Below are 17,458 nucleotides of genomic sequence, written 5' to 3'. Positions count from 1 at the left end.
GATGTTTATTTCTTCCTTTTGTTCCAAATTGTTGATGTGAGTCCTGGTTTCCTTCCTGTCACTGTTGTTTCCCTGAATATTTTGCTTTATCTCATTTCAGGTATCTTTTACTTGTTCTTTCATTTTTCAACCAAACTCAATCAGTTCTGTGAGCATTTTGATGACCAAGGCTTTAAATTCTCTATTAGACTGGCTATATCCTCATGGCTTAGCTCTCTTTCTGAGGTTTTGCTCTGTTCTTTCATTTTGGCCCTATTTCTTTTTTCAGGGTCCCTATTAAGTTGTAAGGGGGTGGGGTCCTAGGTATTCACCCAGGCAAGGCAAACCTCCTTGCAGTGCTGCGGCTGCCTATTGGGGAGAGGACAGAGAGGGAATAGTGCAACTTGCCTGCTCATCTCTAGCATGCTTTTCAACAAACTCTTGTGTGAGACTGGGAGTTTCTCCCACCACAGCAACTGCAGTACTCCATAGTCAGCTCTGAGCCTCAGTTTCCCCTTAAGTCAGCCCCTCCTGCACAGGCTGTAGCCAGCCCCGCCCCCAAGGTCTTCCGCCTCACCTCGGTTTCTCTCCATCCACTGCATTACAGGTCTGGTTGTCCTGTTTAACTATTTCTTTAATTCCGTGATTGTTGGAGCTCCATGCAGTTGATTTTCTGGGACTTCTGGTTGTTTATTGATTTTAGATTGATTGGTATCCTCCTTTTGGTTGTGCAAGGAAGTGAAGGGTTTCTGACTATGCCTCCATCTTGGCCAGAACTCCCCCAAAAGAACATTTTAAAGCCTTATACATATTTTCAACTTGCTTTTCAGAAAGAATGTTCCTATTTATATTTCCAAGTAAAGGTGCATTTCATTGCACAGATGATCCTTTTTCATCTTTGTTGGTATTAGGTGAAGTTATAAATGATAAAAACAGCCAATGTTTCTTAAATGCTTACTACTGGGTTGGCTAAAAAGTTTGTTTGGTTTTTTCCATAAGAAGACCCTAGTAGTGCTTAGTTGTCTTTAATTTCATTTGAAACTATTTTGTTAAACTGTATTGTGACAGCTGTCATATTAGCTTGCATATTTTAAAAAACTTATCAAAATTGGTGAATTTTTGTGTAGTCATTTTAATACTGAAGTTGGAAAAATATGCAACATTTTCAGCATATATGCTTTATTATTTCAAGAAAGCTAAACACACAACTGAAATGCAAAAAAAAGATTTGTGCAGTGTATGGAGAAGGTGCTGTGATGACTGACTGAAAGTGTCAAAAGTGGTGTGGGAAGTTTTGTGTTTGAGATTTCTTGCTGGACGTTGCTCCACAATTGGGTAGACCAGTTGAAGTTGACAGGATCAAATTGAGACATTAATTGAGAACAATCAATGTTATACTACATGAGAGATAGCCAACATACTCAAAATATCCAAGTCAATAAACTTATTTACAAAAATGAAAAGTGTATCTTTTATTTTATGGAGAAAGCCATGCATACAGACTCTTTGGCCAACCCAGTACATCTCTGACTGAATATTTAACGCGTATAATTTCTTTTAACCCTCACAACACTATCAACAGAGGTAGGTTCTACTACCTTTCCATAAAAATAGGAAATTAAGATTAGATCAATAACATAAAGTGCTTATAACAAGGCCTAGCATATATCAAGTACTTGGTAAGTCTTCACTCTTATTTTTTATTAATAATTTTTACATTACAGATAGTATTCAATATTATATTAGTTTCAAGTATATAGTATAATGATGAGATATTTATAATTTATGAAATAATCTCCCCAGTAAATCTAGCACACCTGGCACCATACACAATTATTATAATATTTTTTACTATATTCTCTATGCTGAACTTTGGATCCCCATTACTCTTACTTTTTAAAAAACTTGACCAATGACACCTCTTAAATAGTGGAGCCAAGATTCAAACACAGATCTATTTCATGAAATGCCAGTCATTCTAGACCATTCAATTATTGTATAAAGTTGCACTTTCTTAATTATCTGTGAGGTTGAAATTATTAATGTCTATTCATAATAAATTTTAAGTATTTTAAAACTAAATATTTAAAAACTTCTTTCAAGGGGAACTGTTGCAGGAGGACAAGTTCATACCCTTGGTACACCCCTTCTTGGTGAGCTGAGGTGCCCGATGTTCAGCAGACTGTGCCAAGCTGCAGAGAAGAGCGAGTGCCCTCTGCAGGTGGGGCACAGAGCCCACAGTCTCAGAGGCCAATGCTTGGCTGATCCCTGCAAGAGGACCAGCCCACTATTCTGCCTCTTGTCTGTGCAACTGCCTGGCCCAGAGGCTGTGGGAACCCCAGTACATACTGCAAGCGGGATAAGGCACTGCCTCCACTCAGTGGGAGGGGTGGTTGCACCCAGCTGCAATGGAGCATTTGCCAGGAGATGGCATAGCTGCCACTTTGCTTGCAGTTCAAGGCCCCAAGGGCAGGGAAGTCAGGCAGCCCCAGGACATGCAGTCAGGTGAGTCCCTCACCTGCCAGGATGCCAGTGACAGGAGGTTCTTGCACTGAGCATGCAAAAAGCCTCTCCCCCTCCTCCACCCTCCAGTACTAGATTGGGGGTAGGCCCACATGAAGACAGGCACATGTGCCATGGAAGTCAAACTGGCTAAGGGGGAGGTGCTGGACCAAGGAGGTCTGTCAGTCTAGCTTAGGAAAAGAATAGATAGGTTGGGATGTGGACCCACCCGAAGCATGGGATAGCTTGGGAAGTTGGTCATTTTTGAGAAACCACCTGATCCACCCAAACTCAAACCCAGGGGAACAAAGAAGGCTTTCTACTTTGGCATGGCTCACTGGCTAATGGCCTGCACTCAGATGGTGGGCTGGTCTATTCTCTCCAAGGGCTTCATGGCTACTAAGGCCATGTGGTACACAGCCTCCAGGAGGGAGTCTCTCTCTCTCCCTCTTTTGCCAACCTGGTGATGCATTCACTGGTGCATTCATGCTACCTTAAAGCCTTAGCAGCTGCATGGTACATGGCCTCCAGTGGGTCGCTTTCTCCCCCAGCTGGTGATGCATGGGCCATGCATTTGCAAGCTTTCCAGCCTGGGAACAAACCATCCTGTGGCCATAGAAGCCACATGGTCCACGGCCTCCAGGAGGGAGCCTGAAATGGGCAGCAACTGGAAACAAGCTAAGCTGCCTGGATAACCACTTAGAAGCTATCTGCAGGCCCAAAGGACAATACTTTAAAAAGGGGCAGGAACTCTGGGAACTGGCTTTTGTTTTGGTATTACTGAGAATGTCTGGACTTTGTCTTGGTTTTGCAGAGGAGGTGGGCTTTGAGAAAAGGAATCTGCCATTCTCCCAGATCACACAGCATCTGAATAAAACCTCTTTCCTTTTTTACCAGCAACTATCTCATAAGTTTGGCTTTTGTGGTGGCAGACAGACAAACCCCCCTTTTTTTGTTTGGTAACAAAACTAAAGTATACTAATAACTTATATATTCAAATAAGCTTCTACTCCAATCTTATTTTTATTATTCATGGATCTCTAAACAAGATTCAGTAATAAATATGGTTTGTGCTTTCTCTATAACATCAGAATTTAAGTCACAAATAATCATTCTTATTTATTTAAAATAAATTTTTTTATCTTCACCTGAGGACACTTTTTCATTGCTTTTATAAAGAGAGGATGGGAGAGACCGAAACATAAATGTGGGAGAGAAACATCAGATTGGTTGCCTCTCGAATGCGCCCGGATTGGGGGTCCTATGCACCCAGAATGGAATTGAACCTGCAACCTTTCAGTTACAGGATGATGCTCCAGCCACCTCAGCCACACCAGCCAGGGGATTATTATTAAATTTTAAGCATGTTACTATATTTAAACCTTTCTCCTAGCATAAAGAAAACAAAATGAAATGTTCTCTCTTCTATTATATGGCCAAGTATATGTGACATGACACCAGGAATGCAATAATTTAATTAAATAATCATTCAATTCCATACTATAGGGACACTCCATACTATTTACATTCAGAATAATCATACAACAGAGATCAAAATTCTTTAGTGCTCCACTTTCTTAGTTATTATTTCTTATTGTCTATATAATCCAGCTCACATATGTAAAAAAGAAAATGAACTGCTGAAAAATCAATGTTACATGCAAAAACTAGTTGTATTTCTATATACCAGCAATGAACAATCCAAAGATAAAATTAAAAAAACAATTTTATGCCCTGGCTAGGTGGTTCTGTTGGTTGGAGCATCACTCTATACACCAAAGACTGTGGATTCGATCCCCAGTCAGGGCACATACTGATGTTAAGGGTTCAGTCCCAGTCAGGGTGCATACAAGAAGGCAACCAATTGGTATTTCTCTCTCACATTGATGTTTCTCTTCTCTCTCTCTCCCCCCGCCCCTTCCTCTCTCTCTAAAAATCAATAAATGTATCCTTGGGCAAAGATTTTTTAAAAATTTCATTTACAAAAGATGTGAAAGGACAGCCCCCACCACTGAACAAACTGAAATAGAAATGTATACATAGAGAACAATCACTCCTGTGAGACAACTGAAGTATAAATGAACTGCTTCTCAACAAGAAGGAGAGAAAGAGAATGACATATAGAGAAGGCTAGGAAACTGGGGGAGCTTTCCATGGACTGCAGCAACTTTCCAGACTGGAGGTGACAGTGATCACCAGTTTACATCCCCCTCCAGTTCTGTAGGACCAACAGAAGCTCCATTAGAGTGTTTTGCCCTGCTTAAAGCCACACTTCCCCAGGCACTACAAATAAAGGGAGGAAAAAGAATCAACAAGGCTTCACCACGAGCACCTGGCTTCCCTCCCCACAGCCACTCCAGCCCAGCCAGCCACTGTCCCAGATGCCATAAGCGACTTCCAGGCTCCAACTGACCTTCCAAAACTACCCAGCACACAGCCTACACAGAGGTTGCTTCTACACAAGGTCACTCACTGTAAAACAAACAAGAGAGAAATGCTATAAAAAAGGCTTGGGAGTCACAAGAGCCCTCCAAGAACTACGGGAACTCTCTAAGATCAAAGATGCTGCTGAGAGCAGCATTACATACATTCCCTTCCACCTCCACAGGGTAGATGGCAACTTTATCCAGGTGCTCTGCCCTACCTGAGAGGTCACCACAGAGCATTCCTCAAAAAAACATCCACCGAGCACATTTCAGCTCCAAACAAAGGAAGCAAGCAGGATCAACAGGGCACTACTATGTGCAACTGGCTTCAGGGCTTCTCTGGCTCAGTAGGCCAGCACCCCAGACACCATAGGCATCTGCTCAGCTCCAGCTAGCCTGCCAACACCACCCAGCACACAGAGGCTATACAGAACCCACTTCCTCCAGACTGAGAGAGAGAGCTGTTTTGTCCAGTTCAAATAAATAACCATAGAAAGTCAAACAAAATGTAAACAGAATACTTCTCAAATGAAGAAACAAAGAAAATCTCCAGGGGTGGGGGAAACACTAAGGAAATGGAGATAAGTAATTTGCATGATAAAGAATTCAAAGATACAGTATAAGGTGCTTACCAATTCTGAGAGTGAAACAGAAAACTTAGGAAGAATTCTTTTAAATAACCAAGCAGAGCTGAAGAAGCCAGTAACTGCAAATGAAAAAAATACATTGAAGGAATCATCAGCAGAGTAGCCAACACAGAAGAACAAATCAGCAACCTGGAAGACAAACTACTGGAAATCAAACAGAACAGCAAAAAGAAACAAGAATTTTAAAAAATGAGAATAGTTTAAGGGACCTCTGGGATAACATCAAGCACAAAAACGTTCGTATTATAGAGGTCCCAGAAGGAAAAGAAAGAGAAGGAACAGAAATTTTATTTAAAGAAATAATAGCTGAAAACCTTCCTAACTTGGAATAGGAAAGAGATATCCTCACTCAAGAAGCAGAGTTCCACACAAGATGAACCCAAAGAGACCCATGCCAAGACATACTGTAATTAAAATGCCAAAAGTTAAAGATAAAGAAATGATCTTGAAGGAAGCAAGACAAAAACTATGCTGACTATGAAGTGACTTTTCAGCAGCAACTTTATAGGCCAGAATGGGATGGCATGACATCTTTAAAATGATGAAAGTAACCTGCAACCTAGAATAATTGTCCCAGCAAGGTTATTATTTAGGATTGAAGGAGAGACAAAGAGATCCCCAGACAAGCAAAAACTAAAGGACTTCATCTCCATTAAACCAGCTATAGTGTTATGGGCATAAGAATAAACATATAGACCACAGGAATAGAATTGAGAGTCCAAAAATAAACCCATATAGCTATGGCCAACTTATTTCAACAAAGATGCCAAGACCATTCGCACAGGAAATAATAGCTCTTTGATAAGTGGTACTGCAACAATTATGTAGTCATATGCAAAACAATGAGGGTGTACCCCTAACTTATACTACATATAAAAATTAACTCAGAACGAGTCAATGACCTAAATATAGCAACTAAATTGATAAAACTCTTAGAAGAAAATATAGGGATAAATCTTCATGACCTTGGATTCAGCAATGTATTCTTAGATATGTGGTATCACAAGCATGAGCAACAAAAATAAACCGGTCTTCATTAAAACTCTTATGCATCAAAAGGCATTAAGGGCAAAACCCAATTTTAAAATCGTTAGCCCTGACTGGTATGGCTCAGTTGGTTGGGCATCATCCTACAAAACAAAAGGTTGCCAGTTCGATTCCCAGTCAGGGCACATGCCTGGGTGGCAGGTTCAGTCCTCAATCAGAGCACATGTAAGAGGCAACCAATTGATGTTTCTCTCTCATAATGATTCTCTCCTCTTTTCCCTCCCTTTCCCTCTCTCTAAAAATAAATGAATCAAGTCTTTAAAAAAAATGGTCAAAGAAGGTGAATAGGCACTCCTCCAAAGAAAATATACAAATGGCCAACAAGAACATAAAAAGATGCTCAATGTCACTAGTGAAATGCAAATTAAAACCACTGTGAGACACTACTTCATACCCACGATGATAGCAGTAATATTAACTTCAAAGAATAGAAAAGAATGAGTGTTGGTGGCCATAATGTAAAGAAACTAGAACCTCATACATAGCTGGTGGAAATGTAAGATAATCCATGCACTATGGAAAAGAGTTTGGTGACTCCTCAAAAAGCTAAACATAGAATTACCATATGATCAAGCAATTGAACTCTTGGTATGCAACCCCCACCCCTCCAAAAATAGGCATGCAAACAAATTCTTGCACATGAATGTTCACAGCAACAATGTTCACAACAACCAAAGGGTAGACAGAATTCAAACATCCTTAAACAGATATGAGTCTAAAGTGTGGTATATACTATACAACAAAATGGCTTAGCTATAAAACTGAAAGAAATACTGACACAACCATGTGACTTGCAACAACATGGAATAACCTCAAAAACAGTGTGCTCAGTGGAAGCAGCAAATACAAAAGGTCACATGTTGTATGGCTCCATTCATATGAGATTTTCAGAATAAATGAGGTATCTAGGGTATTCGTAGAACTAGAAAACAGACTGGTGGTGGTTGGGGCTGAGGGCAGCAGGGAATGGGGAATAACTGCTTAATGAGTATACGGTTTTATTTTGGAGTGATAAAAATGGTTCAGAACTAGGTGGAAGTGGTGGTTGTACAACACTATGAATGAGCTAAATGCCACTCATTGTTAACTTTAAAATCATTAATTCTACATTACATGAATTTCACCTCAAAAAAAATCTTTAAAGCATTTAGTGTTTGTTTATAATAAGTGTTGGAGAAATGTATAAATAAAAGCACAGTTCTTCCTTTTTGAAGGTCAAACACATAAATTACAAGCACAGTAATTAGACAAATAAAGCACTCTCCAACATTTAAGTTTTTTTTTTAATTCTCCCCAGAGAATATATATTTATAGATTTTAGAAAGAGAGGTAGGAGGGAGGGAGGCAAGAGGAAAGGAGAGAAAGAGGGAAACATGGATGTGAAAGAAATATCTATGGGTTGCCTTCCCCACCCACCCCAACTGGGGATCTAACCTGGAACATCTCGGTGTACAGGACAACACTCCAACCAAGTAAGCCATGCAGTCAGGGCAACATTTAAGTAACTCAATTACTCAAGCAAAAACAGTAATTACTAAGCAAAACAGTAATTCAATTCCTTTTCTCTTCCATGATGATTTAGAAATATTCACCTATCACCAGGTATGATTATTCCCCCCTGGAAATTCCCTCTATAAAGTTTAACTGGATAGCTTGATCATTAGTGAAGCTGAACTAAAAATTACATTCAATTAAACTTCAACAAATTTATAGTCCCTTAGAAATGATTATAAATCAAGTTCTTATAGCTGACCAGAAGTAGCTCTCTTATTTCAATAAGGAGAATATCCCAACATTTCAGTTGCCTTTTCAATTTACATTAATGTGGTTATGAACAAAATATTGAAATGTTTTAATGTCTAAATTTTTCATGGTTACTACTACTCTAAAACCACAAAATTGACAGTTCTCAAGCTTTATCTCAGAGTTAAAAGACTGATTTCCTCAGTTATGACTATGTCTTTGAAGTAAAACATATCTTCTTCATCTTCCTTCAAGAGAAATACAGATATAAAAATGCCTGATCATGTTACCCTTGCATAAAATTCCTTAACAGATTAAATAACTTTCAGAATAAAGCTCAAAACTAAGTTGTGATTTTGCACAGAAAGTTCTTCATAAACTGACTCTTGCCTATGACTCCAAGTTTATCCTTTGCTGTACCTTCTCAGTCTTTCTTCTCTGACCATATTAATGTCTTCTTCTCCTAGATACTTATTATGTGCCAATGTAAACTAATTTAATTTTTCATTATTCCCATTATTCTTTAAAGTCTTTGAAGTTAGAGACTAAACCTTTTCAACCTGGTATACTCAACACCTAGCACAATAACCAAAGGCTGTTGTAAAATTAAAGTATGAAAGTATAAGTATGAAGATCCATTATTAACATGTAAAATAGTATAGTTTATATTTCCTATATAATGGCAAAAAGGAAAACTATATATTAGGCTATAATTGGCATTTAAAAAAATTACAATGTGGTCTTCCTAGTAAATAACATCAAATAGGTAACAATAGTTTTGTAGGTACTTTTTTAAGCATCTCATTCATTAATATAAATTTAGTCCCCTATTATTATTCATTGAAAGCTCATGATCAGCTCTACTTTATATTATAAAGTGAAACATTACTGTAATAGAGATTTTGCAAGAAACTTTAGAAACAGATTTGTTAACTAGAAAATTCCAACTACCTCATTTTACAAATGAGGAAATGAACTAAGAGGTCAACTCATTTATGAAAAGTCATCCTTAATGTTGATATTTTCAACTACAATCTAACCTCATTTCTATTTCCACCTTGTAGGCAAGCCAGGTAATGCATATGCACCTTTTTCATTTTCCCTACCTTCAGTCTAGTGAGTGTATGGGTCCTTAATACTTGCTACATTTTACTGATTTCTTTAAGAACCGGCCTCACTTTAACATAATCTCCTTCTTCCCATCATAAACATTTAATTAGTACCTTCATTTGCTAATTATTAAATACATCTAAGTCATTCTATTGGGAAGAAAGGGAAATGGGGAGACACACATGAGTAGGAATAACATTGTCCCTTCCTTCAAAGTGCTCTACAAAATTAGGTACAATCTGGTATAGTACTTTTACTATTAAGATGGTGTTTTTATAAATATATAGTACAAGAAAAATCTAATCACTTTCCATTATTAAAATATATCTTATTTCTCCCAGTAGAAGACATGCTCTATGAGGTCAGCTCTTTGGTTCACTAATGTACTCTGAATGCCTAGAACAGTTCCTGACATAGAAGGTACTTTAAATATTTGTTGGATGAATGAATGCTATAGAAAACCTGTAAGTAGCAGGATCCAAGTAATGTTTCCAACAATAGTGTGACAGAATATGTGAACTTTTCCTTGTCTTATTGCTTGAGCCTAATGTTCACTTTTTTATTTGATTGGCCAGATCAGGCCATGCATTGTAAGAAACTAAAATAGTTCAGTGATGCATAAATTATACTGCTTAATTTATAACATCATGTTCTACTCAACTGCACCAAACCCTAGAAAATCTGCCAATAGAGGAAATCTATAGGCTCTTCTACTATTCAGACCTGAGCCATTTTTTCAAGCGCAAAGGATCTCCGCAGACTCCCCTTCTTTCTTATCAAAGGTCAGAATTGGTATTATCATCATCATTTTATAGAATGAGGAAACCAAAACCAGAGAATAGGTAGCCCAGAGATTCATTCACAGAATCTCTATTCTTCCCACCACACCAGGTAGCTTTGTCCTCATCCTTTGAGGTTCTTGTTCCACAATCTTAGCCATAAATAAGCAGAACATAATCTTTCTAGGTCCCCTCTTGTTACCGTTCCCCTAACAAGCACACAGGCTCTCTGATGTTAAAGGTTTTGCTATTGATCTATTGAGGGTAACAAACAGGAGATAACAAGAATAACAAATCTGGAGATGTTACAACTAAGAACTGTGTGTATAAATGCCTGGCCCCATATAAAAAACACACCACCTTTTCAAGTTCTTAGTGAGCCTCCAATTTATTGGCTCTTTTTGAAATGATCAATGGGAGTCTTGCTAGGTTCCCAAAATTTTACCTCCTTACTTATACTACCTCCCCTCTTATCCTCCCATGGCACAAAACACTTAACAGGGAAAAACAGTGGGTATAACCCTATCAAGGGAGAAATTTGCATTTCTGAAGACCTTCAGGAGTCACATCACTCCTATGAATCTTTGACTCTCAGGCAAATGATTGCTATAGACCACTTCCTCAAAATGTGAGCTATTTATCTCTTCCCTTTTTATGGAATACACAAAGCTCCCAGTACCCATTTTACATTGCCAAACATCTGAACAACTCTTCAGCTCTGAAATCCCTATCATAAAGTGTTCTCCTAAATCCCCTTCCACCAAAACCTATTCTTCATAAAATCCTTATTTTTGTTAACAGCATCACTATCCTCCCCAAAATTTGTCTTGCACTCATACTTATGTCAGTTCCCATGCCAATGTCAATATTTCTCAGCTCTCTATACCCTTCACTACAATCCCACTATCATCACTTCTTGACTCAACTACTGTAATTAAACTCCGCAGACTTCTATTAAAGATTAATATCCACAAAGAGGGGTTCTTTTCAACTAAGAATCTTGTACAAAATCCTTATCCTGGCATTTAAAGATCTTCATAATCTGTATCCTGGTATCCTTAACAGCCTATTCCTTAAACAGACAACTTGGGCAAATGTTTCCTGCTTTTCTACCTCTGCACCTCTGTTTGGGCAGTGCCCTTATGTGGAACTAGCTTTCTTCTCCCATCCTCCCCCAACTAACAATTTCTGAATGGCCACATCCTCACGAAAGGAAAACAGCTGAGGCATATCATTTACTGAACACATATTCTCTCTAGCACTTTTATAAATTATCCTAATCCTCACAGAAACATAATGGCTTCATACTACATTTCTTTTTTTGAGGAAGGAGCTGAAGAAACTAAGGGCCAAAGGCATTTACCCAAAGTCATCCATCACCCAAACCAGCAAGAAAGGAATCCAAAATAACTCCTTAGTATTCTGTATTTTTTAATAAAACATGACAACTAGAATGCCTCTGTGCACATTTCAGCAACTCCACTAACAACCTGTGTGAACTAAGCAAGTTATGCACTTGTGATGCCTTCGTTCTCTGTCTATAAACAGGGGATAATGGTACTAACTACCACATTGATAACAATGAGAATTACATGAGACAACATGAAGTGCTTAGAATTGAATTTGGACATGTTAGCTATTATTACTGTCATTGCTATTTATATGCTACGACATGTAAACTCTGACAATACCAATTATGCTCTCACTGTTCCCAAATCAACTTTTGCAAAATGTAAGAGCTTAATACTATATTTTATATATGCTCAATATTTGCAGAATACATAAATTTTCAAACAATGATTAACCACCATAATGTATTAAAAGAAATTCACTTGCCTATTGTTTCCTCTTTTAAGAAAACTACAAGGCTTACCAACTTTCTTCCCTTTTTGTCATGTGAAACTACCATATGCAATGCCATATGGTAGTAACATGTCAAATGGTGCAAAACACAATTTTGATTCAAACTAATCTTGCCTTCCACTAAACATTAATTCCCAGATTTTAAAATGTCCAAAATCATACTTTTAATTTAAACACTAGCTGTTTTTAGGTCATAACAACATGAAGTAAGCACACCATGATATTTCACAAAGCCATTTTATTTCAAACACCTCAATGGCAATAAACTATAAAACATAAAATGCCTTCCTATCCAATTTACTCAAAGACATAAGTCTATCATACCCTTAGTCCTACCCTTACATACTAAAATTAATTTCTGAAAACTTCTAAGATCTGAGAATCTGTTACTCTGAGATGCAGAAAATATTCAAAGGAAGGGTGCTGAATCCTAGTAACAAAATGCCTGAGAGAAATTAGCTTTTAAACAAGGATAGATGAGAATTGACTCCAAATCCTTCCAGCACTCTTCAAGTACTGAAACCTCACAAACAAGATTCTGTCTACGTGACTTACTATTACACATGGAGACATCAAGCTGGCTGGCTTCAAATAAAGGCAGAACTAAAAACAGTTGTCATTTCTGAAACAGAAATAACTGGGCTCTACCCAATTCTTTTAAAAAAATTGAGGCTTATCCATGTAACATTTTATAAGTATATAACAGAGCTGAAGGCTGAACCCAGCCTGACCCCCAAGTTTGGAATCCAGTGTTTTGACATAATCCACAATAATATGGTAATCATTAACCTCTTCCTCTTCAAACACACATTATTTAAAAACAAAAGCTTCATGAAATATTTACTCTTATTCCGCAGAATGTCCTCTCATATTTCTCGATACTTCTTGTCTCCTGTTTAAAGGGTTGGTTTGGTTTGGTTTGGTTTGGTTCGTGAAGTGGAGTTCATCTCCTAAACCCATTAAAAACTATCGTTAAATAAATTAAACACTCCAATCTTGAGTTTATCTGTTTCTCTACTAGAACTCTCTGGCGGCATACCCGTATTACTTATATTGTATCAAACTGTAAATGTTCTCCTTGGAAAACAACAGATCAGTGTTGACAGAAATGCCTTCATTTTCGCTGTTCCTGCTGCATCACTGGCAAATAACAGGCGGGCAGGTTTGGCGCAACAAAAGGACCTGAGCGGCTGCCCACGGTGCTGAATCTGAGAATGATATGATAGTTTTGGAAATTTACTACTGCCAAATTAGGGCAAATAGAGGAATTCACCACAAACTGACAGAGAACACTCTGGCTGCCACCCTAGTTGCTTGAGTGCCTCTGGGGTCGCCAGGCTTTGGTGTCACCCACTCCCTCTCTGGTACAGAGTTCTTTCAGCTGTGCGGCTCAACTCAATAAGCTTCTGGGCAGAGCAGACTTTAAGAGGGCAGGGACGTAGAATCTGTCCCTAGCAGAGTCACGGCCCACCTTGAATCTGAGCTTCCAGTGGGGTGGGGGAGAGGGACCGGGAGGAGGAAAAAGGTTAGAAGGAAAGGAGGTGACAGCTTTCTTCTTTTTTCAAAGATTACCGAGTCCCCGCAACTTAAGTCTGGCAACTTCTTCTGGGGACTTTGCGGCAAGTGCTCAACCAAGAAAAGCCTCCAAACATCTCCCGAGCTCCTGCCACCTCAGCAGGGGAATGTAAAAAGCCATATGGATAAACCAACAACTTTAAATACAAACAAAAACTCACGGGATGGAGGTGTAGAAGGACTCAGTCTTCCCAGGGCAGAGCTTTTTTTTTCTTTACCTTTTACGAAAAGCAGATGAAGGGGTGTGTTCTCCGGGCCAGGCCTGCCACCTGGCACTTCGAGGTGGCTTCGAGGCTGCTTCGAGTTCGTAGAGGTTCTTACCTGGAATCTTGACTCCCAGCACTCAAATAAGCTTGCTGGCCGCGTCTCTGCGGAGTACTCCCTATCCCGACTCCATAGCTGAAAATCCGCACCGCCCCTACCACCCGGAGTCTAGCGGGAGGACAACACCAGGCGAGGCGGAAGTCCCGCCCCATGCATCTCATTGGCCTACAGCCGAAAGCAGAAGTAAGCCATTGGGCCACAGAGCTGCTTGCTAAACCTCCTTCCCACTCTCACGCTCAGTGTCTGTGCCAGCCTTGGCCCAGCTTATAGAAATACCCAGTTCGCACAGTCCCGTTCTGGGCCACGTGATTTCGCTGGAAGGAAGGGCCGGGCGGGGCATACTTCTAGAGCAAGACTGATGAATCTGACCTGTTTTCAGGAGGGGAGGGGGTAGAATGACAGAAAGGATTCTGGGGGATTGGACCGAGCGGCCACCCTGGTCCGACCTAGCTGTTCGGCCAAAGCAGCCTCCGACCCAGCTAGGGAGCTGTCCCTGGGAGGGCCTGGCACTGGTTCCAGCACCAGCCTCGCCTGACAGGCGGAAGAGGGGAGAAAGAGGCCTCATCCCCTTAGCACCGAGTCTGTAGCGTGAGAGTGGAATGGATGCTACCAAAGCTTTAAACGCCTTAGAGTTTGGGGTCCACGTATTAGAGGTGTGAGTAGCCGGAAGGCTAAACTGGAGTCCTACGCCTGTCTGGGAGCCGAGTTAACGTTAGCATTTGGGGCCGGACAGGAGAATATGTAAAGAATCCACAGGAATTCATACATGTATGAATGAAAAAAATTTTACAGAAGGTGACTTCATAGGGTGATCTGATCATGAATTCCGAACTGGTCAGGTCTTTGCGAGTAGTCGCGCCCCAAGCATATAACTTCTTTAGTGAAAGGTTTTTAAGCAAGCCCTATTCTTTGTTTCCGTGCATCTGAATTAACACACCTTTGAAATGCATAAGGAAATACCCCTGGAAGGTGTGATTTCCCTCTAGAAAGCACATGATTTTGTTAACTATAATCCAACCCCTATCCTACTTTCTCCCACCTTTATGTAATCTTCCTTATTTATTTCCTTAACTAAAAATGCATAAAAGTAACGGCAAAACTGTTATTCTTGGAAGCATTTGAGATCTTGATTCCCAACAATTGTCAGTTTGGTTCAAATAAACTCTAAAGGTTTGGATGTGTCTTACATTGATCGGCATGTGTATACAATAGATAACTTGAAAAAGTACCAAACAAAACTTTTAAAAACTTTTAGGAAATTTCTGGCCAAAGATTAGAAAAGACCCATTTCTTTATCAAGTTTTAAGCTAACAAATAAGTTCATTTGGTAAGATAGTGAAAGGTTCAGAACACAAAAAATCAGGCATCAGGCAAAAGGGTTTTTCAAAAAGTTTATTTTCCAGGAGTTAAGAAAGTTCAGATCAAAAAAAAAAAAAGCTCTGAGGTCTGTTTAATGTTAACACTCTTTAAGAAATGACCTGGTCACTAATGTGCAGAAATTTATGTTACATATTGTAATGTAAAGAAACAATGGCATTATCTGGGTAGGTTGAACAAGAATGTTTTCTATGACAAAGCAAATTCAATCCAAGGAATAAACCCTAAAGAAACAGAATAAATTCATATCAAGGTATATTATGGTGAAATTTTTTAAAAAATTAAAGAAAAACAGAAGTACTTAAGTAAGCAGAAAGAAAAATAAAATACTGCACTTATAAAGGAATAGAGGCTTGCCTTCTCAAAAGCAACAAAGAACCTAGAGGTCAATGAAATAATATCTTCAAATGTTAAAATAAAATAATTATAATTGTTGACCTACAATTATATGCCATGCTAACTTAGCATTTAAAAGTGAGGACAAAATAAAGACATTTTTAGAGGAAATAACAGCATTTACTCCTAAGAGAATTTTATTGAAAGAACTTCTAAAGGATGTCTTTAAAAAATTAAAAATTGAACTCAAAAGAAGGAATAAGATGTAAGAAAGTATGGAGAAGGAAGAAATTGAGTATAATTTTTAAACCAGTAGATTTTAAAAAGGAAATAAAACATACTCCATACAAAGCCAGTAGGTAGGGGGAGGAAAAGTTCAAATAAGAGGTATTGTAGATGGAAAATATAAAATGAGAAAGAAGAATTACATCAATAATCTATAAAAGTGGTAAATGCGGTACACTTACCAATTAAAAAATAAATTTTCAGCCCTGGCTGGTATGGCTCAGTGGATGGAGTGCTGGCCTTTGAACCAGGGAGTTGCCTATTTGATTCCCAGTCAGGGCACATGCCTGGGTTATGAGCCAAATTCCCAGTGGGGTAGCACATGAGGGTCAACCACACATTAATGTTTCTCTCCCTCTCTTCCTCCCTCTCTTCCCTCCTCTCTGAAAATAAACAAATAAGTTCTTTTAAAAAATAAATAAATTTTCAGCTATATATTTTTTAACAAGATGTGCTAAAACAAAGGACAGTCAAAGATTGATGGTAAAAGAATGGGGAAAGATTTGTTAAGCAAACAACAAGCAAAACAAAGCTGGTATAGCTGTATTATTATTGAGGAAGGATAAACAGACCTAAAGTCAAAGAGCACTGTTACTAGGATAAATTGAGCTATTAAATAATGATTAAAAAGATTGCAAAAAAGTTATAATCATCTTGAACCAATATGCATATAGAAACATAGCCTCAAAATATTTAAAGCAAGAATTTATAAGCTTACCAGAAAAAGTTGGCAATTCCACAATCACAAAAGAGTTGTACATATCTTTAAGCAAAGTTCATTAGTGATAACACTCTCATGAATGAGAATAGGCCTAGCCAAGATGGATGAGAAAGGCACAGGCATTTGATCTTTTTGTCCTGAAGAGCTATATACATATCATTTCAAATAACTGATAAATCCAACAAACAAAAACTTAATAAGAATAGATTATTTGGATAACACAGAGAACACATAGAGAATCCTGTAAACATTTTTTTTCAAGCATACCAGAAATCTTTCCCCAAATGGCAGCATATGATATTAGAACACAAATCTCAAAAATATCAAAGAATCAGTGGCATATAACCCATGTTATAAACCAAAATATAATACTAGGTTTCAGTGATTGATAGAATACAAATTTTTAAAATTCTAAAGGAATACTATGAACAACTTAAGATAATGAATATGAAAAAATGTCAAATGAACAATTTCTTAGGTAAAAGCTTTAACTTACCCAAACATCTGAGAAGATATAGAAAATCTAAGCAGGCTAAAGAAATTTAAACAGTACTCAAAAATCTGCAACCCTCCCCCTCAAGAAATCAACTCAAATAGGTTTTAAAGATAAGTTCACTACATCTTCAAGGAACAGATAATAAAATTTTTATAAGACATTTCATAGAATTAAAAAGAAAACCTTAGTTGCTTTGCAGCTAATTCCATTAAGGTAGTATAACCTCGATGCCAAAGCTGAACAAAAGC

At 38.4% G+C, this 17,458-nt stretch overlaps 1 protein-coding gene across 7 annotated transcripts in view; it reads right to left on the bottom strand.

Annotated features, from left to right (window-relative positions):
* The window catches only part of RNF13 (ring finger protein 13), a 123,557-nt gene extending 109,424 nt beyond the window's left edge, over positions 1-14,133 (bottom strand). Inside the window, exons 1-2 of one of the 7 annotated variants that reach the window (XM_045851836.1) lie at positions 13,833-14,122; positions 12,941-13,046 (exon numbers count right to left, since the gene is read on the bottom strand). The gene's annotated coding sequence lies outside the window, so the exon portion shown is untranslated. Of the gene's footprint in view, positions 1-12,940; positions 13,047-13,832 lie in introns of all 7 variants that reach the window. The other 6 variants (XM_045851833.1, XM_045851837.1, XM_045851838.1 and 3 more) reach the window with 6 other exon arrangements.
* Between the last annotated feature and the right edge of the window lie 3,325 nt (positions 14,134-17,458).

Source organism: Phyllostomus hastatus, unplaced genomic scaffold, assembly GCF_019186645.2.
Source record: "Phyllostomus hastatus isolate PE091 unplaced genomic scaffold, TTU_PhHast_1.1 phas_contig_86, whole genome shotgun sequence".
Classification (NCBI taxonomy): Eukaryota; Metazoa; Chordata; class Mammalia; order Chiroptera; family Phyllostomidae; genus Phyllostomus; species Phyllostomus hastatus.
The sequence above is the reverse complement of the archived record's forward strand: the minus strand, read 5'-3'. Positions and strand labels throughout refer to the sequence as shown.